At 50.8% G+C, this 26,437-nt stretch overlaps 1 long non-coding RNA gene across 1 annotated transcript; it reads left to right on the forward strand.

Annotated features, from left to right (window-relative positions):
- Positions 1–8,968: 8,968 nt before the first annotated feature.
- On the forward strand, positions 8,969–11,509 carry LOC120880178. Its single transcript, XR_005724971.1, has 2 exons — positions 8,969–9,448; positions 10,797–11,509. It is a non-coding gene; the product is annotated as an uncharacterized LOC120880178 (long non-coding RNA).
- The last annotated feature ends 14,928 nt before the right edge of the window (positions 11,510–26,437 follow it).

Below are 26,437 nucleotides of genomic sequence, written 5' to 3' on the forward strand. Positions count from 1 at the left end.
GCAACATTGTAAAGCAATTATACTCCAATTTAAAAAATTAATAAAAATAAAAGAGCCTGGAGCCCTGAGGCTGGGGCCTACAGGCCATGATTCCACACTACACACACAGCCTCGCATCTTCAGAGTGATGATCTGGCCAACAGAAGGTAAAATAGTATCCATTCTGCTTTAAGAAACATACTGTTCCCTTTCTCCGCCTGTCCCCACAGTGAACTCCAGGCTGGTTCCCCCGCCCACATTCCCAGGCAGAGGGCATCCCACCCTCTCCTCTTGTTAATTCTGCCCTGGATGCAGCAAGGGGACTGGTGAAGAGCTGAGCACATGACCCAGAAGGGGCTCACCAAGCGAGCCAGGCTCAGGGACACATAAATGGATGGATAAAGGAACAAGAAGAGATGGGTGAACTTCAGATTTTGACTAAATGTCTGAATTCCTCCCTGGGCTTGGCCCCTCTCTCTGCTGAATCTGCCTCAAACTCCCGCGGCTCCATTTCTCTTTCAGAAAATTCCTGGGACCATTTAGCCATGGAAACAGCCATGACGATATGAATGGCCCAGAGGGCAGGTCCTCAAAATCCAGGGGGATCAGGAAAAAATGTCAGAAATGCTGCTAGTGTCCTAACTTAAAAAAAAAAATTGTAAATAGCTGGCATGACAAGAAACTATGAGGAAAAAAGGCCCACAAATAGAATTAGAAATGGTTGTGGGGGACTTCCCTGGTGGTCCAGAGGCTAAGACTCCAAGTTCCCAATGCAAGGGGCTTCAGTTCAATCCCTGGTTGGGAAACCAGATTCCACATCCTGCAGCTAAAGATCCCACATGCCCCAGTGAAGACCTGGGGCAGCCAAATAAATAAAATAAGTACTTTTCTAAAAAGAAAGAAATGGTGGTGGACAGATCCCTCAGGGCCCATGAGGGTGGCTTCCTGGTGCTCATGCCCTAATGCCATCTTCTCCCCTTGGGTGTGGACGGGACCTGGGACTCACTTCTGATTGCGAGAAGAGGGCTAAGGTGGTGGATCATGGATCTTAAAAGTGCCTTCACACCATCTGGGTTCTGGAATGCCCTGCAGTCTTTCCCACATTATGGGGGTGGGGGAAGCAGCAGAGTGATCACAGCTGCAGACTCTGAGTCATGCTACCTGCATTCAAGCCATAACCACACTTGTGCCAGGGAGGTAAACCTCGCCAAGTCTCAGTTTCCCCATATGTTAAATGGGTACAATAGTAGCTTTCTCACAGCCTTGCTGTAAGGATTAAATAAGGTAATATTTGAAAAGTGCTTAGCACAGCACCTGGCATGCAGTAAGCACTCAACAAATGTTTGCTATTTGTGCATTACTTATTCACCTTCTGTTGTCCTGGCTGGACCGTAAAGTCCACGTGGGCAGCAATGGTCTGTCTTGCCCGCTGTGGCACATAGCCTTGAACACGGGGTGGATCACGGAGTATGTGTGAACCACGCCATCCTCTGTGAGGAAGGCAGGACGGGAATTTTTTTATTCCAAGAAAGTGAGTTGAGAGATGTTAAATTCTTGCCGCAAAGCACCGAGGAAATGGAGGGTAAAACAAGGACCGTCTCAATCCCAAACAATGTTCTTTCTATTTCTCCACCGCCTTCAGCACGCCTTCTAACAAAGTTAATTTGACACATATTTAAGGATAAGTGCTAGCCTCTAGTACAGTAATTAGGCTTAAATGGAAACAATTCACATAAATGAACATAATTAGCACTGTGTGTACACACTTGAGCTTGCATTTCTGGAAGTGTTTGGGAGAAGGTGTGATTCTCTGGTAAAGAGGAGAGACTGAGAGGCTAGAAAGGGTTTGCTGTCATTTTTTTTTTTTTTAATTTGGTGTAGGAGGATGTGGCTGAGGAGTGGCTTGAAGGGAAGTTTCTGAAGTATTCTGGGGTTAAATGGCTTTTGAGGGGATGGGACAGTCCTCAGTGTGGGGGCCAAGGTGGTGGTGGGGTTTCTGGAGACATATCAGGCCCCATGGTGTAGGCTCAGTCAGAAATATTACTCTGGGTCCGTCCTCCCTTCTCCCCTGCTAAAAGGTTACCACAGCTGCCCGCTAACCCTAGCAGAGTCTCTCTACATCCCAGCCCACATCCCTCCACTGGCCTGGCCCCTGATCAGGGAGGTGGGTGTTAGTGGAAAGAAGACAGACAGGTGGTACCCAGGGAAAGAAAATTCAACACAGGCCCCCAACCAGCTGTTTCTCTGCACATTATGAAGAAGTGTTTCTCTGCATCTCCAGGTTGGAGGCAAGGGCTTTGAATTTGCTTTGGGGTTTGGGCAGGTAATTCTGGGAACCATTACTCACCTTGCGGTGATCATGGGGGAGGAACTGCTCCGTGGCTGATGTCATGGGCCAGGATTTTAAACCTGCTTCACCCCATCACGAGTGGTGGATTTCATAATCAAAGGGGGTTACAACGACAGTAGTCACCCACTTTCAAGTCTAGTTTAAATAATTTTATTGTGAGATGATGTGACAACCTCAGAAAATGTTTTAACATCAGGTTTAGGAATCAATTCGGCCCAAGTCAACTAACACCCCTCCTCCAGTATGGACGTCCCTCCCCCGCTACAGTCAGGCCAGCTCTTTCGCCTCTGGATAGAGCCTCCCTTTCCTCCGCCCACTTTCCCATCTACTGAGTGTCGAAACCCCACTTTCCTCATAGGAAGCTGTGATCAGCCTGCTGCTGATCTGCCAAGTGGAGGATGGGCCAGTCCAGAGGAGGTGATGGCAATTGGGCAGGAGCTGCCCAGACTGGTGCTAAGCGAGGCAGGGAGGCCGGCAGCAGTGACTCAGCACCACTGACAGGAAGCGACAAGACGAGCATCATCAAATGACAGGGCAGTAGAGGTCAGGACTAGACTGGTTGACCATGGGCGCCATTTATGGGAGCTGCTGGAGGTCGGTTACCAATGCCGGTGCGTGTGTGCTAAGTTGCTTCAGTCATGTCCGACCCTGTGACGCTATGGACTGTAGCCCCCCAGGCTCCTCTACCCATGGGATTTCCCAGGCAAGAATACTGGAGTGGGTTGCCACGCCCTTCTCCAGGGGATCTTCCCCACTCAGGGATCGAACCGCATCTCCTGCATTGGCAGGCGGGTGTTTTACCACTAGCGCTACATGGGAAGCCCATTACCACCTGCCCACAGCCAAGGATATAAAGGATGCGGGAGCAGAGAGTATTCTTTCTGCATCCACCCAAGGCATTCTGCTCCACTTAAATATTTGCAACACTGGTTAACAACAACAAAAAGGAAAGCAGTGATTTGGGGGAAGGGGAAGAAAGGGATATCTGCAATGCAAAAATCTAACAAACAAAAAACTTCAAAAACCTCACTACATTCTATCAGTGTAGAGGAAGTTTCTTCTGATTTAGTCAAAGTATTAAACATGCTTGATACCTAACAGCCACCACAGTGCCCTGTTGCATGGTTGATGTACATTATCTAATTGATTTTACACTGTGAAGTAGGTCCTAACACAAGCTCAGCTTTACAGATGAGGAACCAAAACCCAGGCAGGTTAAGCTGTATTTGCAGATTCACGCAGCCAATGACGGAGATGGGCCTGGCAGGCAAGTCCTTGACTAAAAAGCCATGAGCTTCATGGACTTTGGGGTCCCAGGGGGAACTAAGGTGCCTTTGAAAGGAGAGAAAAGATCCATACTTGCTAATGGACTGCAGCATCTGGCAGCGTTAGCATGGCATCTACAGCCAGACCCTGAATGGGAGCAGACACCCAAGGTCAGCCAGCCAAAGCTTTCACTCCTAAGGACTCTTTTGTCATTGAAATGGGGATTTAAAGTAGTTCTTACCAGTCCTCCTGACTAACACACACATCAGCCCTGGTTGTCAGACAGCCTAAAGCAAAATGATGCTGATTCTATGGGTGCTGGAGCCAGGACTCTTCCTCAGGGTGTCTCTCTCTGTCTTCTTCCTGTGAGACACAGGCAACCCCGACAGCAAAGGCCACCAGTACAAACTCGGCAGGAACTGCTAGAGAGCTCTGGGGGAGCCTACACCCACACCACTCCCTAGGGACCTAAATTCCGAGGTCCTTGTCGCTCAGTGGTAAAGAATCCCCGTGCCAGTGCAGGGGACACAGGTTCGATTCCTGGTCCAGGACGATCCACATGCTTCGGAGCAACTAAGCCTGCGCACCACAACTACTGAGCGCACACCCTAGAGCCCGGGAGCTGCAACTGCTGAAGCCCCAGCATCCTAAAGCCTGTGTTTCACCACTGCAATGAGAAGCCAGAGCACAGCAACTAGAGAGTAGTCCCCAAGCTGCAACTAGAGAAAGCACTCATGTAACAACAAAGACCCAGGACAGCCAAAAACAAAAACAAAAACAAAAACTGAGGATCATGATAGACAACCAACAAGAACCTACCGCATAGCACAGGGAACTGTACTTAACGTTTTGTAATAACCTATAAGGGAAAGCATCTGAAAATACATATATATATGTACAAATGAATCACTTTGCTGTACACTTGAAACTACCACAACATTGTAAATCAACTATACGTCAATCAAAACAAAATGAAACAAACAAAAAAATATTGCCAAGATTGATATCAAAACAACAAAAATGAAGATCCTGATCTCCTCGACCTATCTACCTCACAGAGACCAGAGGATGTACTGTCAGGCGCTCTACTGTGGCTGGGTGGCGGGAGGCGGCCTGGTTACCCAAGATCTGACCAGTGGAGGCCTGGGGACAAAGACAGGGCATGGGGACAGGCTCTCTGTCCTCCAGCCACCCCTGGGGGGCAAAGAGCTTCAGCCAATTCCTCCCCACCCACCCCCTTTCATAAGAACTCTCCACCCAGTCTATGCCATAAATGCATCAGACTCCTAAATATGCCTCATGCATTCCTAATTTTGCTAATGCCATTCCCTTCAGTTTACTTTTGCCTCTCCGCAGAATCCTGGCTGCTCTCCCAGGCTCAGATCATATCCCTTCCACTTCCACAGACTGCCTTGGTGTCTCCCCAGCCCTATGAGTCCCAGAAATCCCAGTGCATTTAAAATCCTATTACATCCCCCGCTGGGCCTTTAAGTACCCAGCACTGCACAGCTGTCCTACATTTCATGTGTCCATCCACCCAACAAATATTTATCAACCATGTGCCATATTGTTCTGTCACTTCCCTTGTCTGTTCTCTCTCTATCTCCCAAGGTGACTCCTTTCTACCTTCTCAAGCTCTCCCCAAGCCTCCCCAAACCCCCCTCTCAGCAACCTCACCCAGTCTCAAGGTATTAGGTAGTCACTAAGATTTCCCTGCCCTAAACTCTCTCCTATGCTCCAGCTGCCAGCATCCAATACCATCTCCACTTGGGTGTCTAACAGACGACCTACTGTAGCCAGATCAGAACCTTGTAGCCTGTGCCTCCCAGTTTTCCTCGCTTCCATAAATGATTCACCCATCATGCAAGCCACAAACTTCAGTCATTTTTGTCTCTTCCCCTGCCCATCCTCCCCTGTCCATCCAGCTACAGACTCAGTTGGCTCTACCTTCAACAACTATGGCCTCTATCCCCTCTGGGCTACAGGCCTCCTGCAGCTACTGTGGTCTCTAGCAGGACCAAGGAATCGCCTCTAATAGGTACTCCCCAGCTGCCACTCCTGTGTCTGTTCTCTACACAGCAGCCTGAGCCATTGTTTTAAAACATATGACGTTTGTAGCTCAAAACCCTCCAAAGGCTGGGAAACATCACCCTTTGGATTTCATTCTAAATTCTCAGCCCTGCCCAACTTAAACAGTTACCACTCACCTCCAGCCTCTCTGGCTTCCTTGTAAATTTCTCAAATGCACCTTTGCACTTGCTGACCCTCCCACCTAAAAAACCCTCCCCTCAAAAAAACCCTCCCCTCACTTCACTGACTTAACCTCACCCTCCCAGCGAAACAACACCCCTCCCCAGCACTTCACCCTCCAACTCCTTCACAGCATTTATCATGACCTAACATTTGAAATATTTATTTTGTTCATTTATTGCCTCTTTCCTCCATCAGAAGATCAGCTGTGCCACCAAAGCAAGGGTCTGCCTGTCTGGCTCAAGGGGGTATTTTCAGTGTTAGATGATGCAGGCACACAGCAAGGATTCAATAAATATTTGCTGAATGAGTAAATGAATGGGTGCTGACAAGTCATTTTCTTGTTGCCTACATTTGACCTCCTCTAACCCAAGGCTAAGCAGCCTCTAACCAAGGGCGGCATTTTGTGCGTGCTTTCATTTTCCTGTACCTGCTAGCCCACGGCCCAGTTGCAAGCGCAGGTTCAGGGCTGGGGAAGACCTGCTTGTACCATCAATGGGAAGTGCTGCCTGGCTTGCGGTGGAGAGAAGGACCTGAAGCCAGTCTAGGTTTAGCGTCATTGATTTGTGATGGGTGCCACGGGGTGGGCCGTAGAAGTGCAGTTCTTGGGGACACCGAGCCTGTTAACCAAGGAATTTTTGAGACCAGAGAGAAAGACGGATTGGCAGGTGGAGCAGGACTGTCTTGACCAGTCCTCAAGGTTGGGAAGCTCAGGAAACAAGCCACTAACTCACAGGGCAGCTGATGCCAGTGGCCTCAGGGCACCAGCCAATGTCCCCATCAGCTCTGTGCTTTTGGATAGATCTTCAAGGGGAATAACAGGGAGTACAGGAGAACCCCCTCCTCCCTAGGACCCCCATCTCAGCCACTGCCATACAGCGGCTCAGGGGAGCGGCCATTGTCGTGGAGGTCTCTCAGACCTGGGGGCAGAGGCAGAACTGGCCCCACATACCTCACAGGGAGCCATTTTGCCTTCCTGACACGATTTCTGGCCAGAAGAGCTCCACAGGCACTTATCCAGGACGCCCAGCCACTTCCTGCCGCAGGAGACCAGCAAGGGTGTATGGAGGGCTGGGGGTGCTAGCGGCTGGGCCTGTCTGCCCAGCATGTGGTCCCTTTGCTCCCTGTGCCCCAGCAGCACAGAAACCGTGAAGGCACTGGCATAGGTCCTTTATGCGGTGCCAGCCTCATCCACCTAAACTAAGGTGGGGTGGGGGGGGGGCGTCCATGCATGGCTCCTGTGCCTACCAGGAAGGTGAACTACCGGAAGTGCCATCCTGACCCGGAAGTGTCATCCTGACCCACAGCCCCAAGCCCGGACCGCGTTCCCACCAGCTGGGGGGTGGGATGTGGGAAGCAAGGAGAGAAGGGGATGGGGAGGAGGAAGACAGCCCTCGGGACTGGAAGTTTGAAACCCTGTCTCCTGTTCCTCTCTTTAAAACACGAACTGGCAGGCTGGACTTCTTATATAACACTCCTTTAGTGACTGAAGCACTTGTCACAACCACCTTGGGGACCTAGCTTCAATGCCCCCACTTTCAGGAAGTCAAGGTCTTTGCTCAGATAGCACGTGGCTGAGCAGCGGCAGTAAAACCAGAGTCCCCATTTCCACTCTTAGACCAATGAACCCTCCTGCACCCACGACGGAGACTGAGGAGGAGAAAAATAACCAGCCATGCAAAATCCAAAAAAAAAAAAAAATCCTTTCAAGATTATGAAATCAAAGAGCATTTTGTTGTTTCTTGGACATTCTTCTTACTACTCTGAGGCAGCGCAATTCAACAGGCTTCTCTTTACTGTTGTTAAAGTACTTGTTCTATCTCCTGCCTCTTTTACCAACTTTCACATCGACCGAGAACGCAAGCGTTTACCTGGGCTCCATCCTTGGACGGCGAACTGGTCGCGCAGGCTTCCGGCCTCCTCCTCCCTGGGGTTTGGCTCCAAGGCTCCCGCAAAATCTCGAAATCACCCCAGATCGGCGCGGCCACTGAGGAAAGCAGCCCGGCTCCGAACAAGCCCAGGCAAGCCCAGGCAGAGCCCGCTTCGCGGTCCTTCCTCCTGCGCGAACCACCCGGCCCCGGGGCGAGAGACGCGTCTCTCAGGCCCCAGATCCGTGGAGTCGTCTCTCTCCAGAGGACTGGGCGCCGGCCCTGTCCTCCACCTGAGAAGGAAAAGGGCGCAGGTAGGGCGCGGAGGGGCGGGTGGGGGCGGCGCCAGCCCTCAGGAACGGGGCGGGAGCGCTGCAACCACCCGAGTCACGTCGGGGTGGGGTGTGCGCTAGGACAGAAGACCGGGGTGCCGCGGCGGGGCGCGCTGCCGGGGAACCAAGCGCGCTCCGCCGTGGAGCCAGTCCCGCATAAGCACCGGGTCCCGGGCCCTCCACCGCTGCCGCCCGCGGGGAGTGGTGCGTCCTCTGCGACAGCGCGGACAGCGCGGCGCCCCTCGTCTCCTCCCGGGGCGCGCTCCCGGAGCCGACGACCGGACTCCACGGCCATCGCGACTCTTCCGGGAGCTTCTCGCCGCTCCGCGGCGGGACCGAAACCCAGGCGGGCCGAGGGGGGCCTGTAAGAAAGCAAACGAAACCATGGGGCCCGCTCGCCGCAATGCCCAACCCGCGGGCCTCAACCCCAGGAAGAGGGAAGGAGAAACCGCGTCCCGAGCGCGGATGAGGGAGGTGTCCCAGGTCTGGACCTGTCGCGTCCGGGACATAGCCAGTCCGGAGAGCAGGGAAGGACCTAACAGCCCCGATTCATGGAGACGGGGAAGGACTTCTAGCGCCAGAATCAGACACCCGGCAGGGGCCACCGCCCGCCGGCGCCCCGCCCCCACTCACCGCGCCCCCAAGTTCCGGCGCTGCTTGCCGCCGAGGTGGCTCGGCTCGCGCGTCCAGGGGCGCAGAGGCGGGTGGTGGTCATCGCCGAGACGCGGTGCTGGAGAGTTGGGCGTGCCGAGCGGGGACCGCGCGGGGGCAGGGCTCGGCTGAGCCGAGGGGCCGGGGGCAGCCCCCAGCATCTGCCTTACAAGTCCCCGGAGGCACAGATGCGGACGCGGCGAGGCGCCGGGCACCCGTGAGGTGCGCGCCTCCCTTTCCTCGCGGTTTCTACACTGCCCTGCGCATGTCGCGGGACGCCCCTGGGGTTGATGGGATCACATGTGCAGCGGTGGCCCTGAAGACGCCCTTCTCTGTTGTGGGGAGGGGACTCCCCAGCCACCACCCCGCCCCCAGCCACCATAGATCCTACCCAATCCGACCAGGTTTAGACCTGGGACCCTTGGGAGACAAACTGCCCTGCGGCCCTCACGGCCTGGTATAAAGGAAAGAGGAGTTACCCGGGCCTCCCCGTGCAAGAGTTCTGCACTCGGGGCTGTTGCTTCCTCCGAGGCAAACCTTAGCAAACTCACACTTGCGGTACTCTGCACGCGATGCACCGAGGCCCTGCAGGGACTTGTTTCCTCCACAGGGACACAACTGAAGGACTAGGGTCTTCTTGGCCCGTGAGACCCCTGCATCTCGCACTGGGAGAAGATGGTCCTTGGCGGGAAGTGGCTGCTGCCCCAAGCATGTCATCACATGCACACTGTGGGGAGCAAGTGAGGCCAGCTGTGAGCTGACCCCGTTTGACAGATGACAGACCCCGGCTCACAGGGATGAGTCTGCTTGGAGCCCATGTTCCCAGCCTTTCCCAGGGATTCCAGAATAGTCCTAGAGAAGGAAAGAGCCGGTCAGAATGCCCAGATGCACTGGATAGCTACCTTTCCCCACATGGGCAGTGGGGGAGAGGACCATTTCCCACCCACCCTCCCCCCAGAGTGGCCATCACTGTACGGTAGCTTGAGTGGGGAAGGCCTTTGCAGACCTTCAAAGATTCAGAATTTAATGAGGCCAAGGCTTCCCTGGTGGCTCAAACAGTAAAGAGTCTGCCTGCCATGCAGCAGACCCGTGTTTGATCCCTGGGTCAGGAAGATCCCCTGGAGAAGAGAATGGCAACCCACTCCAGTATCCTTGCCTGGAGAATCCCATGGACAGAGGAGCATGATTGCCTATATAGTCCATGGGGTCACAAAGACTGAGCGAGTAACACTTTCTTTTCAATGAGGTCAGTGGCTCTGGAGGTGGCACAGGCGACAGAAGGAAAAGGCTGGTTCTAATTCTGATTCTGTGTGTGACCTCAGGGAATAATAATAATAAAGCTAACTCACACTGAGTGCTCAGTGTGCCAGAAAGAAAGTAAGTGAAGTCGCTTAGTCTTGTCCGACTCTGTGACCCCATGGACTGTAGCCTTTCAGGCTCCTCCATCTATGGGATTTTCCAGGCAAGAGTACTGGAGTGGGGTGTCATTTCCTTCTCTAGGGGATGGCTTCCCTGGTGGCTCTGATGGTAGTCTGCCTGCAGTGTGGGAGACAGTGTGTGCCAACCTAAATCCACCCTACATAATAATCTCTTTCAATTCTCAACACAGTCCTGTGAGATATATACTAGTACTAACCCATTTCCAGGTGAGAAAGCTGAGGACCAGAAAGGTAAAACTTGGCCACCATCACGAGGGGGAGAATGAAGTGGAACCAGGACCCATATTCATTCCTTTCTGACCCCCAAGCCTCACTCCTTAAGCAACTGGATCTGGCCTCAATTTGGCAAATTGCTTAGCTTCTCCACGCCTTGATGTTCTTGTGTGTACAGACAGCATCAGGCTCATGGTATGGACTCAATATATGTTGGTGGAATGAATGAACGACCCCCACGCCCCTCAAGGTGGTTGTAAAGACTGCAGTAAATGGAGTTGCTGCACACAGCAGGCACTTCTGTGCCTTCATCAGCTTACCTAAGGAACCTCTGGAGCCCTGGGCCCAAGGAAGCTATAGTTCCCTGCTCCACACCTATGGACATTTGGGAGCATTTCCAGCTGAGACCTCCACCCTCACTGGTCCTTTCTTCTCCCTTTTCTTTCAGAGCCACCAAAATGCCTTGACCTGGGTGGCTGACAGATGAAGGAGTACATTTGGGAGACTCCAGACTCCGGTAACTAGAGGACTTGAAATAAGATTTATATCCACTTTTCCATTCAGAGAGGCCAAACCACATTCAGGCCTTTTTTTCCCCCCCCTTAATCATGTATGTGTAAGTGAGGACTGGTTTATAAAGGCATCTCCATATGTCAGTCTGTCTCACCGAGGGTGTTCAGCCCATCTGTATTTCCCGTAGAATTCGTCCCATACCCAGATGCAGATGTACACACACCCCTGACTAGCAAGCAAGGGCACTATAGAGAAAGGGGGCTACAGAGGTAGCATGCACAAGCTTCAATTTATGACCCCCACCCAGACACAGCTTCAAAACAGTGCCATCGGGAGGCATTCATGTCTTAAATTTAACCACAGAAGCCCAAGGAGTCCTACTGCCGAATCAGCCTATGAGATTGATCTTGTCCAAAAATGTGAATCAAAAAAAAAAAAAGGCTAGTGACTTCCCTGGTGGTCCAGTGGCTAAGACTCTGTGCTGCCAATGCAGGGGACCTGAGTTTAATCACTGGTCAGGGAATTAGATCCTACATGCTGAAACCAAAGATCCTGCATGCTGCAACTAAGAACCGACAAAGCTAAATAAATAAATATTTTAAAAATTAAATTTAAAAAAGGATAGTGATATCCTAGGATTACATCATACTGATGGTTGCACAATTTTGTGAATCTAGTCTCCCTCCATATCTAAATGGGGGACAGTTCCAGGGCCCTCCTAAGATCCTCAAATTTGAAGATGCTCATGGTAAAGAACCCGCCTACCAATGCAGGAGACCTAAGAGACTCAGGTTTGATCCCTGGGTTTCGAAGATTTCCTGGAGAAGGAAATGGCAACCCACTCCAGTATTCTTGCTTAGACAATCCCATGGACAGAGGAGCCTGACAGGCTACAGTCCACAGGGCCATAAAGAGTCAGACATGACTAAAGTGACTTAGCACACATGCAAGTTCCTTACATAAAATAAGGTAATATTTTATTTTAATATAACCTATGCACAGTCTCCTGTATACTTTAAATCATCTCTAGATCACTCATAACACTTGATGCAATATAAATACAATGTAAATAAGTATAGCATTGTGTTAGTCACTCAGTTGTGTCTGACTCTGGGTGATCCCATGGACTGTAGCCTGCTAGGCTCCTCTGTTCATGGAATTCTCCAGGCAAGAATACTGGATTGGGTAGCCATTTAAGTTTAATGTAAATGATATGTAAATAGTTGCTGGCCATTGGCAAATTCAAGTTTTGCTTTTGGGGACTTTCTGGACATAGTTTCTTTTAATTTTTTCAGTCAACTGTCAGTTGAATTCATACAACTGATATGGATACAAAACCCATGGATACAGAGGGGTGACTGTATACTGGAGCCCACCAAACTGTACTTTTAAGTGGTAAAATTTATGGTATGTATGTTATATCTCAGTAGAAGGAAAAAAGGGGGGCACCATTCTTTTTAGTGGCCCAAAATAAATGGCATGAACCCAGCAGATTTCTGAAAGCCCCAGAACTCTTTTTTTTTTTTTTTTTTTTACTCCAGCACTCTTGATAAATGCTAACTCCCCTGACTCAGAAGATTCCTTGGTGGTCCAGTAGTTAAGACTTTGTGTTCCACTGCAGGGGTTGTGGGTTCAATACCTGGTTGGGGAACTGTGATCCCGTATGCCACAGGAAACAATAAAAAGAAATAAATAAATTGGGCCAAGATACAAAAAAAAAAAAAATCTAATCCTGGTGTAGGTAACACAAGGGAGTCGGGCATCCTGTGGCTATTGTGCCTGGACCCTGGCAGGTACTGACAAGTCCAAAGCAGCCTGTCTTTTATGCCCTTGAAGACAGCACTGTGGTGACATGGGGTCTTGAGACTGGACCCTGCAGAAGAAAGGGGGCTTGGTGGTGAGGAGAACTTGCCTATTGCAACCCTGCATCTGTGAATGACAGATGTTGCTGCCTTATTGGTAAACAAGGATGCTGCAATCTTCAAGCCACCACATTACGGCCTAGACCATAAGCCCTGAGGGAACTCAGGATGGAGGCCGGAAGCACCCCCTCCCCAGCTAGAAGTCAGCTGCTGCAGCCACCACCAGGGAGTACCCTGAGGAGACTCAGGATGAGAAAACACGGTATTCTGGCCCCAGAGAGCTGAAGGCATACCAAGGAATGACGTCAGCAAGCCCAGACTTTTGCATCTTCCCCATGCATAGACATGCGCTAAATTCTTAACTTGAGATGTCTGGTGTTCTTAACAGTAAGGTGGCTCAGTGGTAAAGAATCCATCTGCCAGTGCATGAGACGAGGATTCGATCCCTGGGTTGGGAAGATCCCTGGAGGAAGGCATGGCAACCCACTCCAGTATTGCCTGGGGAATTCCATGGACAGAGGAGCCTGGCAGGCTATAGTCCATGGGGTCGCAAAAGAGTCGGACACGACTGAACAACTCAACAACAACAACAGCAGCAATATTTTGATGTTCTGACTACTTGGTCTTTGTTGCAGAAACTCCTATGTATCCTGGCTCCTCGCTTGCCTCTTTGGAGCAGTCCCGCAGGGCTATCTGAGAGGTTATGTCCTGGGCTTAAGTTCTCAGGGTGTCTGCCAAATAAAACAAAACTCTCAGCTCTGAGGTTGTTCTTTTTTTTTCAGTTGATATCCCGGAAAGTCATTTGGTGGGCCCGTGATGGATGGGCCAGTGTGGGGACCTATGTGTAACCTGTGGGGGTGCTCCAGGGAGCCTGCCTAGCCCTTGCAAAGCCCTTGTGTCAGCAAGCAAACTCTTCAAAACCCCACTTCTGAATAAGGAAGCGCAACTTGACTTGTTGGGTTGGTGAAGAAATCTCCACTGAATTAAAAATAGCAAATAAATGTAAGAAGTCAAAATGCTGTACAAAGGGGAGAATTACTTTAAGTGTTTAATCATGGCTATGCCAACTGGGCATTTTAACTAAACACAGCTTTACGTTTCTCCAGCTCCTAAAGTTGCCCCGTGGCTTGGGCATCAAATTCACCTTTTTTTCTAATTGAGTACAGAGAGAGGTCTAATTATTCTTAGGAGATATCCCTGGGAGCAGTTCATTGATTGACAGATCAAGCACTTTGTTTCTTTTTTAGTTTTTTTTTTTTTGCTGTGCTGAATGGCTTGCAGGATCTTAGTTTCCCCAACCAGGGATCGAAGAACCTGGGCCTCCTGCAGTGGAGGCCCAGAGTTCTAACCACTGGAAAGTGAAAGTCCCTCAGTTGTGTCAGACTCTTTGCAACCCCATGGACTTCTCCATGGAATTCTCCAGGCCAGAATACTGGAGTGGGTAGCTTTCCCTTCTCTAGGGGATCTTCCTAACCCAGGGATCAAACCCAGGTGTCCTGCATTAAGGGCAGATTCTTTACCAGCTGAGCCACAAGGGAAGCCCAAGAATACTGGAGTGGGTAGCCTATCCCTTCTCCAGAGGATCTTCCCAACCCAGGAATCGAACCAGGGTCTCCTGCATTGCAGGTGGATTCTTTACCAACTAAGCTATCAGAGAAGCCCCAACCTAACCACTGGACCACCATGGAATTCCCATAAGCATTTTATTTCTGATGTAGATAACTGCCTTATTCTATTGATTAGAAAGGAAAACAAAAAAAAGGAGAAAAGTCAACCCACGCCAGAAGGAGAAGTGGCTTGTCCTATAGAAGAGAGGGTCATCCTTGGAGGGTTGGTTGAACACAGTTCCACGCCTGGGCTTTGAGGTTGTTGAGTGGGGAATGTTATAGAAATGCCAAGGATATGGGGCTTCCCTTGAGGTCCAGGGGTTAAGATTCTGTACTTCCAATTTAAAGGGCGTGAGTTTGATCCCTGATTGGGGAACTAAGATCCCACATTCTGCGAAGCGTGGCCAGAAAAAAAGAAAAAAATGCCAAGGACAGGTTAGGGCCCCCACGAAATGGGACAGATGTTAAAGAGAAACAGTAATTGGTGGAATGGGCCACCCACCTAAAGTAAGTCTACCCCCAAAGGAATGCTGAGGTTGAGAGAGCCAGAAAGCCTCCCAGATCCTAGAATATATAGACATCCCAACATAGGACCATGGGGATGACGCTTATGAATGATGCCTCAGGCTCCTGTACTTACTGGAACCCCTTCTCTGGCTGACCACACCAACACCCGTCCTCAATCCTTTGGGCAGATGCTGCCAAGTTCTGTATTTGCAGCCGTTGCCCCTTTCCTCTTAGTTTGCCAGGTTAGCCTCACCTCTATCTTTCTATAAATAGAAAGAATGCTTAGCACAGCCTTCAGAAAACCATGTGTAGCAAGCATCTGGAAGAGATAAAGGGCACTCACAGGACATCTTTGCTGGAGCTGGGTGGGTCTCCTTCCCTGGTAGGAACGCCTTGGGAGAGCAGCTGCTTTGGGCCTCCAGGGAGCTGGGGAAGCCAAGAAGCAAAGCAGTTGTGAAAACCAATGCAATTCCAGCACCAGGTGTGCAGGGAGGTGGCCTGCAGGTGCCTGGCAGGCTGCTCCAGTCTCCTTTACCAGCCTTCTCTCCAAAGAGGGATTTTGCTGGGAGGGACTTCTCCTTCAAGTTAAGGCATTGCAGTCCCCAGGAGATGCCTGAGAGAGCATGTACCTTCCAGAGACCCCTGGGCACTGGTGTCCCCAACAGAATCCATTAGGACAGACAACCAGGGTGGAAGATAGAGATGGACAGATGCAACTGAATGTGGTGCTCAGGCCACCAGGCTGAGCACAGGTGCTAAGCGGAGGCTCTTTAGTGACCTGGAGTCCCTTAGAGCTTCCAAGGTAGCCTGGGAGACCCATGGGGTGAAGGCCAGAGGGGAGGGAGCATCAGAGACAATCTGGACCCATTTTCACATTTTTTATCAGCCCTATCTTACTCCTCCTGTTTTGAAGAAAAACCTAATTTGTACTTTTCTTTAAAAACCACTTATGTCTGGTCCACTCCCTGTTATCAAATAAGCACATTTATCACACAGACGGAAGCCCGGCGTCTCTGAGAACTTGAACGGACTGTTTACAACACTGGGGCTGCAGGACAAGGTGACCTTCAGATCACAAAGGGGCAGTGCTTTGCGTGCGGCAGGGCCGGTTAGAGGACATGAGGCATCCAGGCCAATGCCTCATCGAAGGCGACCTGGGAGTTTACAGGATGGAGAGATGTCAAGACAGGATTAGAAAAATGCATTTTAAACATTTAAAATTTAATGCTCTTAGAAGTAAGTCATACAGAAAAAGACAAATGTCCTATGATATCACTCATATGAAGAATCTGATAAAAAATGATATGAATGAACTTATAAAACAGACTCACAGATTTCAAAAACAATCTTGTCACCAAAGGGGAAATGTAGGGGGGGGATAAATTGGGAGCTTGGGATTGACACACACACATTACTATATATAAAATAGATAACAATAGTCTGTAATAACGTATATGTGAAAAGAGTGAATATATGTATGTGTGTGCATGTGTGCTAAGTCGCTTCAGTCACATCTGACTCTTTATGACCCTGTGGACTGTAGCCCACCAGACTCCTCTGTCTATGGAATTTTCCAGGCAAGAGTGCTGGAGTGGATTGCCATGCCTCTCCTCCAGGGGATCTTCCACACCAGGGATCAAACACACGTCTCTACATCTCCTGCATTGGCAGGTGGGTTTTTACCACTAGTGTCACCTGAGAAGCCCTGAATATATATATATATATAACAGTGAAAGAGAAAGTGTTAGTCTCTTAGTCATGTCCGACTCTTTGCAACCCCATGGATTGTAGCCTGTCAGGTTCCTCTCTGTCCATGGGATTCTCCAGGCAAGAATACTGGAGTGGTAGTCATTCCCTTCGCCAGGGGATCTTTCCAACTCAGGGATCGAATCTGGGTCTCCTTCATTACAGACGGATTCTTCACCGTCTAAGCCACCAGGGAAGCCTGAATATGTGTAACCAAATCCTTATGCTATACACCTAAAACTAATACAACACTGTAAATCAATTATGTGAAAGTGCAAGTTGCTCAGTCGTGTCTGACTCGTTGTGACCCCATGGAATATACAGTCCATGGAATTCTCCAGGCCAGAATACTGGAGTGGGTAGCCTTTCCCTCTCCAGGGGATCTTCCCAACCCAGGGATGGAACCCAGATCTCCCACATTGCAGGCAGATTCTTTACCAGCTGAGCCACAAGGGAAGCCCAAGAAAATTGGAGTGGGTAGCCTATTCCTTCTCCAGTGGATCTTCCCGACCCAGGAATTGAACCAGAGTCTCCTGCATTGCAGGTGGATTCTTTACCAACTGAGCTATTAGGGAAACCCTATAAATGAATTATACTCCAACAAAATTAAAAAAATAATATAATAAAGTCAAATGCTTTTAACATACACACAACTCAAATATAAGAGAATTGCACTGTATACTAGAAATGATTTTTAAAAATCTAAGCATCTTTTTTGAACATGGAGCCCAGGCTAGGTGTCTCAGCCCCAGCAGACAGACCCTGGAGCAAGTTGCCCCAAGAAAACAAGTGACAGATATTGACGGGGCACTGTAGCCCCAGGACAGGACAGGTCCACTTCTAGGCACACTTATAAACTCAAGTGACCTGGCACACTGGCAAGATGTCTGAGTGCCCACTCTTGATCAGGCTCGACTCAAGGAAGAAGGAGCAAAGGGTAGACCTGGAACCATTAGTGTCACTGAGAAGTGACCCTGTCCCTCAGTGCCCTGTCACCCTGTTGGCAGACACTGAAATGCTATTGATTTTTTAAACTGAAGTATACTTGATTTCCAGTGTTTCAGCATTGGATTTCCAAATTTCAGCCAAGTGATTCAGTTATACACATATATATTCTTTTTCAGATTCTTTTCCATTATAGGGCTTTCCTGGTGGCTTAGCTGGTAAGGAATCCACCTGCAATGTGGGAGACCTGGGTTCTGTCCCGGGGTTGGGAAGATCCCCTGGAGAAGGAAAAGGCTACCCACTCCAGTATTCTGGCCTGGAGAATTCCATGGACTGTACAGTCCACAGGATCGCAAAGAGTCGGACATGACTTTCACTTTCACTTTTCATTATAGGTTATTACAAGATATTGAATATAGTTCCTTGTGCTATACAGTAGGTCCTTGTGGTTTATCTGTTTTATATATAGGAGTGTGTATCTGTTAATCCCAAATTCCTAATTTATCCTTCCCCCCTAAATTCTATTGACTTTAAAAAATATTTCCCAAACAGCCTCAGAACCAGCATTTCATTTATTTACTTATCTGTTTATTGACTGAGCGGCATATGGATCTTACTTCCCCAACCAGGGATTGATCTTTCTCCCTGCATTGGAAGTGTGGAGTCTTAACCACTGGACCACCAGGGAAATCCCTCTATTGATCTTTTAATGGCAAGTATCAAGGGACTTCCTTGGTAGTCCAGGGGTTAAGAATTTGCCTTGCAATTCAAGGGGTGCAGGTTTGATCCCTGGTCGAGGAACTAAGTAAGATCCCACAAGCCTCGGAGCAACTAAGCCCTCCTATGTTAACCACTGAAGTACTCGTATCCTGGATCCCACATAACACAACTCGTCCAAGCACCCCAACGAAGGATCCTGCATGAGGCCAACAGAGATCCTGTGTGCTGCAACTAAGACTCAATGCTACCAAATAAGTAAATATTTAAAAATAAATAAGCAAAGGCAAGGATCATACCCTCTATTGTGTGCACCTACTCACAGCTCAGATTTTCATATCGGTGGATGCTTGTTGGGTTGAATCAAATTATCAAATAATTCTTTGGGAGAAATAATTTTATACCACTAGAGTCAAAAAGTTATGTGTTGTCTACTGGTCCTATTTGAGATGCCCCCAGTCACATTTCTTCGTTAAATTTCTCCACTTCTGTCAAGTTAACCTGCACCTAACAAGGGGTCTGGCAGCTCCTTTGCTCTGCAGCAGTTACATTGACAGGCCCATGCAGTGAGCTAATGACACAGTCTTACACCCACCCCCAACTGGAGAACTAAGAACTCCAGAACCCCTGGGCAGGATAGCGTGCCATCTAAAAGCATATTTTACCATAGAGAGCAAAGGTCATCTCATGACACAAGAAAATGAGCTGTCTTTTAGATAATTGCAGTAATTCACCTCTGAGTAGCTGAAGGTTATTAGCAAGAAACATTTTAGTCTCAAGGGTATTCAGGTTGGTCTTCCTCACAACTGCAAATCAGCATTAAACAAGTGGGCCCACTGGGGGAAACAGAGAACTCATTGGGCGTGAGGCGATGAGCTGAGATGCCGAGTAGAAATCCCCAAACAAGGACAGAAAGACAGACCATCAGGGGAGAGATCAGTGGGGAAAAAATGAGGCCAAACCCAGTGGTTGATTCACATGGACTCCTGTCTGGGTTTGCTACTGTCCTTCTGTAACATTCCCCAAACAAGAGGTGGGCATAAGGACCCACCTGAAATCCCAGGGTGGGCTGAAGCTCCTGCAAATGGACCAGCATGCCCAGTGCAGGGTTGCTGGTGGTCCGGCCATCGGTCCTTTGCCACCCTGTTCAAGGATGGCCAGCTCTCCCTGAGAATTTTGTGAGATTTCCTCAGATAACAGAGGCACAAATGACTCATTAAGCCTACTCTAAGAACTGTGAACAAAGAAAACCACAGCATACCCCTCTGTATTGAATTCCCCAAGACCTTTCTAAGAAGCCAAAATGAAATGTGGGAGGACTCAGGAGATGACACACATCCTGAATGGCAGGGAAATTTCTAGGTAAACTTTCTGTTCTATTGGTCAAAACAATCCTGAAAAACTTCTGCCTGAATGCATGCTGCTGCTAAGTTGCTTCAGTCGACTCTGTGCGACCCCATAGATGGCAGCCCACCAGGCTCCTCTGTCCCTGGGATTCTCCAGGCAGGAATACTGGAGTGGGTTGCCATTTTCTTCTCTGGCCTGAATGCATGGGACCAAATAAAAACTCATATCCCCATTTCCCCAAACCGCCAGGACTGCAGTCAGAGGCTGGGTTTTCTTCCTGAGTCCTGGGCTGCCCTCTACTGGAGGAAGTCTGAGCTACAGAATTAATAACTGAACTGGTAGCCACCAGGCTTCAGTGACCCCAAATTCCCAGAACTCTAAAGAGAAACAACTAGAAAAGAAGTCCTACGTTTTCTCCCCTGGACACTTTGCCCAGTGAAAGCTGTAAATGAGAGGTGCTGCAAACCTGCTCAAAGGCAACGTTCAGTTCCCAGAACAGCAATGCCTGATGTCCAGTAAGTTTTGCCCATGGTCTTTAGAACCTCAGATCAGTGTCCCCAATTTCCTTACCTTGTCCTATTTCACTGGAGTCAGGGTGCTCGATGGGTCCAGAGCTGATGACTTCGTCCTTGTCTGACGTGCTGGTTGAATCACATCCCAGGGACTCACAGACCTGCCCTTGTGCTTCCTGTCTCCTTTGGGCAAGTCAGTTAACCTCTTGGCCTCATGGTCCTCATCTCTGAGCTTGGGCTGCCATCAGATGATTTCAAAGTATCTTTCATGTATGGGGCTAAAGTTTGCATGCATCAGAGGAAAGGTAGCTTCTGATCCTTAACCAGATCTGCTGAGAATGGGCACAGCAGAAAAACAGCTGACTCTGCATTGGGGGAAAAGCAAAAGTGGTCAGTGGGGAAGGCGCCTTGGGCCAAGATCTGGCCCTGGGACCCCAGGATCCCAGCAACACCTTGGAGCCTCTTCCTGTCTTCTCCACCCTCCCCCCTAACCCCCTGCCGCTATCACCTGCCTCTTCATCCTCCCTGTCTTCAGAACCAGGTGGGCACCACCAGTGTCCCATTCCAGCTGAAATCCAGGCCCACCACGGGCTCTCACAGCCCTCACCTTTGCCTTACACCTCAGTTCCTGGAGGAGGCCCGGGGACTCGGCTGGCCAGTTGGCTCTGCCTGGAGGGTACAGGCAGTCCCTCGGAGAGCTACCTGCCCCTGCGTCCTTGGAGGAATACTGGCAGCCGCAGCACTGCGCCTGTCCCAGACTGAGCAGGAAGGCTCCTGGTGTCAGTTCTGGGGCAGCCTCCGGCTGGTGCAGGCCCTCAGACTGATGACATCAGCAGGGAGCAGGGTCTGCAGGCCCCTCGAACCCTGCCATCTCCCTCTTGACCCCTGCCATCTCCCTCTTGACCCCTGCCATCTCCCCCTCGACCCCTGCCATCTCCCCATCCTCTTCCTCCTTTGCCATCTCCTCCTCCCAGCGCAATGCAGGCTTCAAGGGCAGTCTCCAAGGTGGAGATGCTCAAGTGAGCCATGGGAGGGAGCGGCCCCCAGCACCCAGGCTCTCCCCGCAGAAGTCCAGGGCCCAGGACAGTGAGAGGCATCAATCTCCGAACTGTCTCAGCCCCAGAAGAGCAGGCAGCCTGACATCACTTCCCATCTTGCCAGGAGACAGGTCCCAGGGGACGAGTCGGGCAGCATTTTCATGCCCCTGGTATAAACGAAGACCTGCACCGGAGGCTTCTATTCTGAGCAGAAAGTGCTGCCCAGACCCCCTGGGGAACTTCTCTGTCCCCGGGTCCCTGACTCCTGCCCCCTCAACCCTCACTTCACCCAGGAGGGCCCACAGCGACCAGACACCACCCATACCTGCTGGCTCAGCTTCCCTCTGCAGGGGAGCTGGACTCCCTCCTCATCCAACTTTAACCGTCTTCAACTAACTCCATGACACTGGGAATAAAAAACCTTTCTCCCATCACCTTTGTGCCTCAGTCCGTCTCCATGGGCTTTCCCAGACATCCTGAGTGGAGCATTCTAGGGTATGGTCCAAGAAGGTTCCTCTGCCATCACCCAAGAGGATGCCGGAGTTGAGAATCCCTTCTTAGCCCCCAGCTGGAAAGGCAGCCTCACTTTCCAGACCGGTATCCATGATTCAGAGCAGGAGGTCCAAAGCCAGGGCCCAAACACAGCATCCCTGGGCTCGTCTGAAAGCCTTCACCCTCCCAGCCCTACCGAGGTGCCATCCAGTCTTGTTCTTCTATGGAGGTTTCCGTAAATCGCGCCCCACACTTGGTGGCTGCTCCGTACAGAAGCAGGTGAAGATGATCCATCCAAGGATGCACGAAGACAGTCGCTGGTACCAGAACCCGGCTTGTCATCCTTCTCAGCCGGGAAGGAAGGCTGCCTCCGGCTCCAGCCCTCAACTCCGAGGAAGTCGAGTCGTGCAGAAAAGGTTGTATAAATAAAGCCCGAGACTCACTCACTGCACCAATCAGAGGCCGGGTGCTGTCTCGGCGCTGGCTGCGCGCAGCCGCCGGGAGGTGGCCGTCGGGACGAGAGCGCGGCAGAGGCGCGCCGCCCGCCAGCCCGGAGCAGTGGTGCAGGGCCTCTGCGCCGCCCGCTGCTGCAGCCCCGGCGGCGGCCAGCACTGCTGACTTGGCCCCGGGAGGCGGGGAGGGCGGGGGAGGGCCTGCAGCGGCTTGGGTCCCCACCGCCCCTGCGCAAGGAGACCCGGAGAACCAGCAACGCGGACTCCCTGGGCCAAGGCCGGGGCAGGTGATGGCGGGGGAGAGAAAAGGGCGAGGGAAGCCCTGAGTCAGCACTGGTGCATCGCGAGCCGCCGGGGAGCCTGGGACCGAGACGCACACCACCCTCCCGGCCCCTCCAGGCACCCTCCACCCACCACCCCCCACCTAACTTAGGGACCAGCTCTAGCCTTACTGTTTCCCCGCAACAATTACGGGGCCGGGATGCGCCTGCTGTAAGTGGTCTGTGAGGTGGAAAGAGAGAATTCTTTTTAAAGATGAGCCCAGTCCCACGTCCCCTCCTGGAACTTGTCCACCGGCAGGGAAGGGGAGAGTTGCCTCTTGTTTCCACCCTCCTGCAGCCCCTGGGCTAGTGGGTCTGACAGTGGGGGAGATGGAGGCAGGGTGGTGGTCCTCACCGACGGCACTGATTTTCTCCCTGCAGAAACTGGTTCCTGGCTCTCCAGCCAGTGAGGCCAGCTTTCGCCATAACAGCTCCTCAGCAGCTGGTTTTCCCATCCTACTTCCTGAGAGATGAGGGCCTCCAGGTGCCTGCCAGGGCTAAGACCCTGCACACCTGTCCATCCCGGAGGCTCTCAGTGTCACTTTGCCTACTTCTTCCCCAACTGCCTCGGTTCAGTCGTTTCGACCCTGACTGCACCCACGTGAGGGAAGGAGAGGTCTCACCATGAGAAGCTTGTAGAAACCCCCCATTTTGTCTTGTATTGGCAGCACATGCCATTTGTTTCACAAGCCCCAGTTATGAGTGTGGCTCTGGGGTCATCTGCTCCCCTCGGGGCACATTTGTGAAGTTCCTACCTCACCTGACCTCCCCTTTGGGAACCAAAGACCAGTGGACATGGGTGGGATGCTGAGATCAACAGTAGCATTTTCTCTGTAGCCATGGAGGGGTGGCCTTCTTCTTGGCAAATTCCAGAAACAAAGGAATTAATTCCCAATGTAAAGGATGCTTGTTTTTTAATCCAGGCAGGGGAGGGAGGCGCTGAGTTGAAGAGGAGTTTGCCTGGGGCATGCCAACTCTAGTCTCTTGCTCCGCAGGGTGGGAAGGCCACTGACATCTCTATGACACTGATGAGGGAAAAATTCATCAAGGTTTGTTCAAACAGCACATCCTAGCAGCTTTCTGGGCTGTGCCGTGGGTGGGGACGCAAGTTCTGCCTGATGCACCAGTGAGGCTCCAGGGTCAGCCCCACATGATGCTGATCATCAAAGACCCTAGTGTGTGGGACCCCTGTGGCTCATCTGGGTGCCCCCAGGCTCGAAGTCTTTCACATCCAAGGATGTCAGTCTGGAAAAATTAAGTAGCTGTATATCTCAGTGGGTTCTGCAAGTCCACACAACAGATTTATGAACAGAGGTCAAAGATGGTGTTAAATATACAGGAAATGTATAAAAATGGGTGGAGCAAGACAGAGGGACAGGGGTATTAAAAGTGAAGAAGTATCAAGATGCCCCTAATTTGGGAGGAGGAGCTGTTTTCACCCGCAGAGGGTTTTTCCAGTCTAGGCAATTATAGTCTGCTGCTGCTGCTAAGTCACTTCAGTCGTGTCCGACTCTGTGCGACCCCATAGACGGCAGCCCACCAGGCTCCCCCGTCCCTGGGATCCTCCAGGCAAGAACACTGGAGTGGAAGACCCTACAAAATGTTTGTCTATGAGCCCAAATTTCCCCAAAGACCTGTAGAGGGTTTGATGGGACCACCTCTCACATCCTGAGGAGTTATGGCTGCTACAGCCGCTGCCACAGTGCAGGCAGGATTTTCTAAAGGTGAGCCCCCAAGTCTGACACCCAGCAACCCAAGGAGGTCTGTACATGGCCAGCCTTAGCCTACTGCTGCTTCAGGGACTTGCCTGGATACTTTATATCTGAGAGGTTTCCTGTGCCTTGTTAGAGCAGATTTATTGCCAGACCTAAAGTTATTTTTGTTTGTAAAAAGATACTTTTCTGCTTTGGGAAGAACCACATAGGAGCTCAGCCTGTCTAGTACCCAGGACCACCTGGGCACATTGGCCCTGCGTGACATAACCCCCAGTGCAGACCTGGATCCAGGCACTGCATGTCCCGGAATGCCATGCCAGCAGTGCCAGCCTTGGCACTCCTCCAATCAGCACCTACTGAGGCAGCAATTGCCTTTGGGGTGGCCTTTCAGCCAGACAGGGAGGAGTCTGGTCCTGGAGACAGAGCTCAGGTGCTTTGGGCTCCTGTGTATCTCCCCAGAAAGAGCTGCTGTCCCATGAGTGCTTTCAGCTGCTTTTGTGCAGTCTCCCTCCTCATCTAGATGAGGTTTCTAGGACCCCCCACAACTGCCTGGCACCCCATGCATCAATCACCATTCAACACCTACTAGTAACACATCCTTTCTTAAATGCTGCAACCTCGGCCCTGCGGTCGCAAATCATCATTTGAGTTTCCCACCAAAGCTCATCTCAACAAACTCTCAAGAAGAAAACCTCCACTCCCAGTGAACAAGACAGTGAAAGCTGCCTCTGTGTTCCCAGGGTTCAAGCCAGGCTGCAAAGATCACAATAGAGATCAGACCAGAATTCTCCACACGGTTTAAAGAGCCAGTTAACCCGACACAAACGCGCACACACGCACGCAGGCACGCACGGAAGCAAGGACTAAGCTGAAACTCATCAGTGAGTCTGTGGGGTCTCCCTGCGTGCCCAAGCGTGTGGACCAACCCAGAGTCAGATCCTGAACGCACTTTGGATTCTGCCCAGGGCTGAGCGCTCCCCAGGCTGAGTTACCCAACGGGCTGACCCGAGAGTGGGAGTCCCTCTCTTTCCTCTTCCTTCTGCTGCCTCCTCCCGCCGCTGAGGTTCTGCAGTCACTTGAAGGAGAAAGATTTCGCAGTACGGCATTCTTAAAGCTGCAGTGTCCAAATTTTCCTTCAAACCCCAAGTGTCACGGACATCCACTCACTTACCGGGGTCCTTTGCAGAAGGTGGGTGGGCCAGGAGACGAGGGATAGGAGGCTTGGAGAAGCCAGGTGGGTGGGAATCAGAGACTCAGACTCTAGCAAGGGTAAAGAGGAGAGGCAGACTGCACCGTGAGAGCCTCTGCAGTTAAACCAGGTTGCTGGGACTGCAGCAGACTGCAATGGAGTAATTTTTTTTTTTAATCACCAAACCCCCACCAAAAATTTCCCCACAAACTTAAATTTATTGTAGCTGAATTAAAACGCAAGGTGCAAACATGAAACCAACATAAGAAAGAAATCCAATTTTTTAAAAAACAAGAATTCGAACCTCATTTAACAATTATTTTGGAAAAATCTACTCTTGTGAGCAACTGACTCAGCTTTCCTTATACAGAAAGCCATGCAGCGAAAGACCTGGATGAACTTCATGGAGCCAGAGTTTCCTCAGAGTGCAGGGAGAGGGTTTCAGCTTTTTAGAAAAGAAAGTTTTTTTAAAACCCCAAGAAAAGGGGATTGTTCTGCCTGGTGATCTAGGGAGTGGGTTGAAATGAGCTGATCTAGCGTCCAGAAACCCACACACCCCTCCCCAGAAAGTTACCTCTCTCTCCTCTGCTCAGCGGCTGCCGGCTGCTGTCCTGCCAGGATGCCGGCAAGTTGCAGACTGCTGCTGGGGAGGCAGGACCCAAAATAAGAAGTGTCAGCTGGGTCCCTGCACCGAAATGATGCCAGGAGTCAACGCTGCAGGCGCAGGGATGGTCTCTCCCCTTTCCCTCCCCCACACGGCTTTAATTTAAACCCCTGACACGGCAAGATGCCTGCTTCTACAGAGTCACATCTCCAAAAAAGCCTCCTCATCGCAAGGTCCAAGGCTTTTGCTCCACCTTCTGCGTTTGTTCACTTGAAGATGCTTTTCTGGCAAAAAAAAAAAAAGAAGAAGAAGAAGAAGAAGACAGGGACTGCGGAATCCTTAATTTTTTCCTTCTTGGGACTACATTTTGGAGGAGGTGTGACTTGTTTAGAAGTTTGAGAATTGCAGCCTGATGCCCAGGAAAGAGCAGAGGCAGTGAATGACAAGCCCGCTTTGCCTCGGGCGAAAGTCTACACCGTCACTTTACCCAAAAAAGGGACAGAGGTAGACCTAAGATGAACAAT

Source organism: Oryx dammah, unplaced genomic scaffold (genome assembly GCF_014754425.2).
Source record: "Oryx dammah isolate SB20612 unplaced genomic scaffold, SCBI_Odam_1.1 HiC_scaffold_21, whole genome shotgun sequence".
NCBI classification, from domain to species: domain Eukaryota; kingdom Metazoa; phylum Chordata; class Mammalia; order Artiodactyla; family Bovidae; genus Oryx; species Oryx dammah.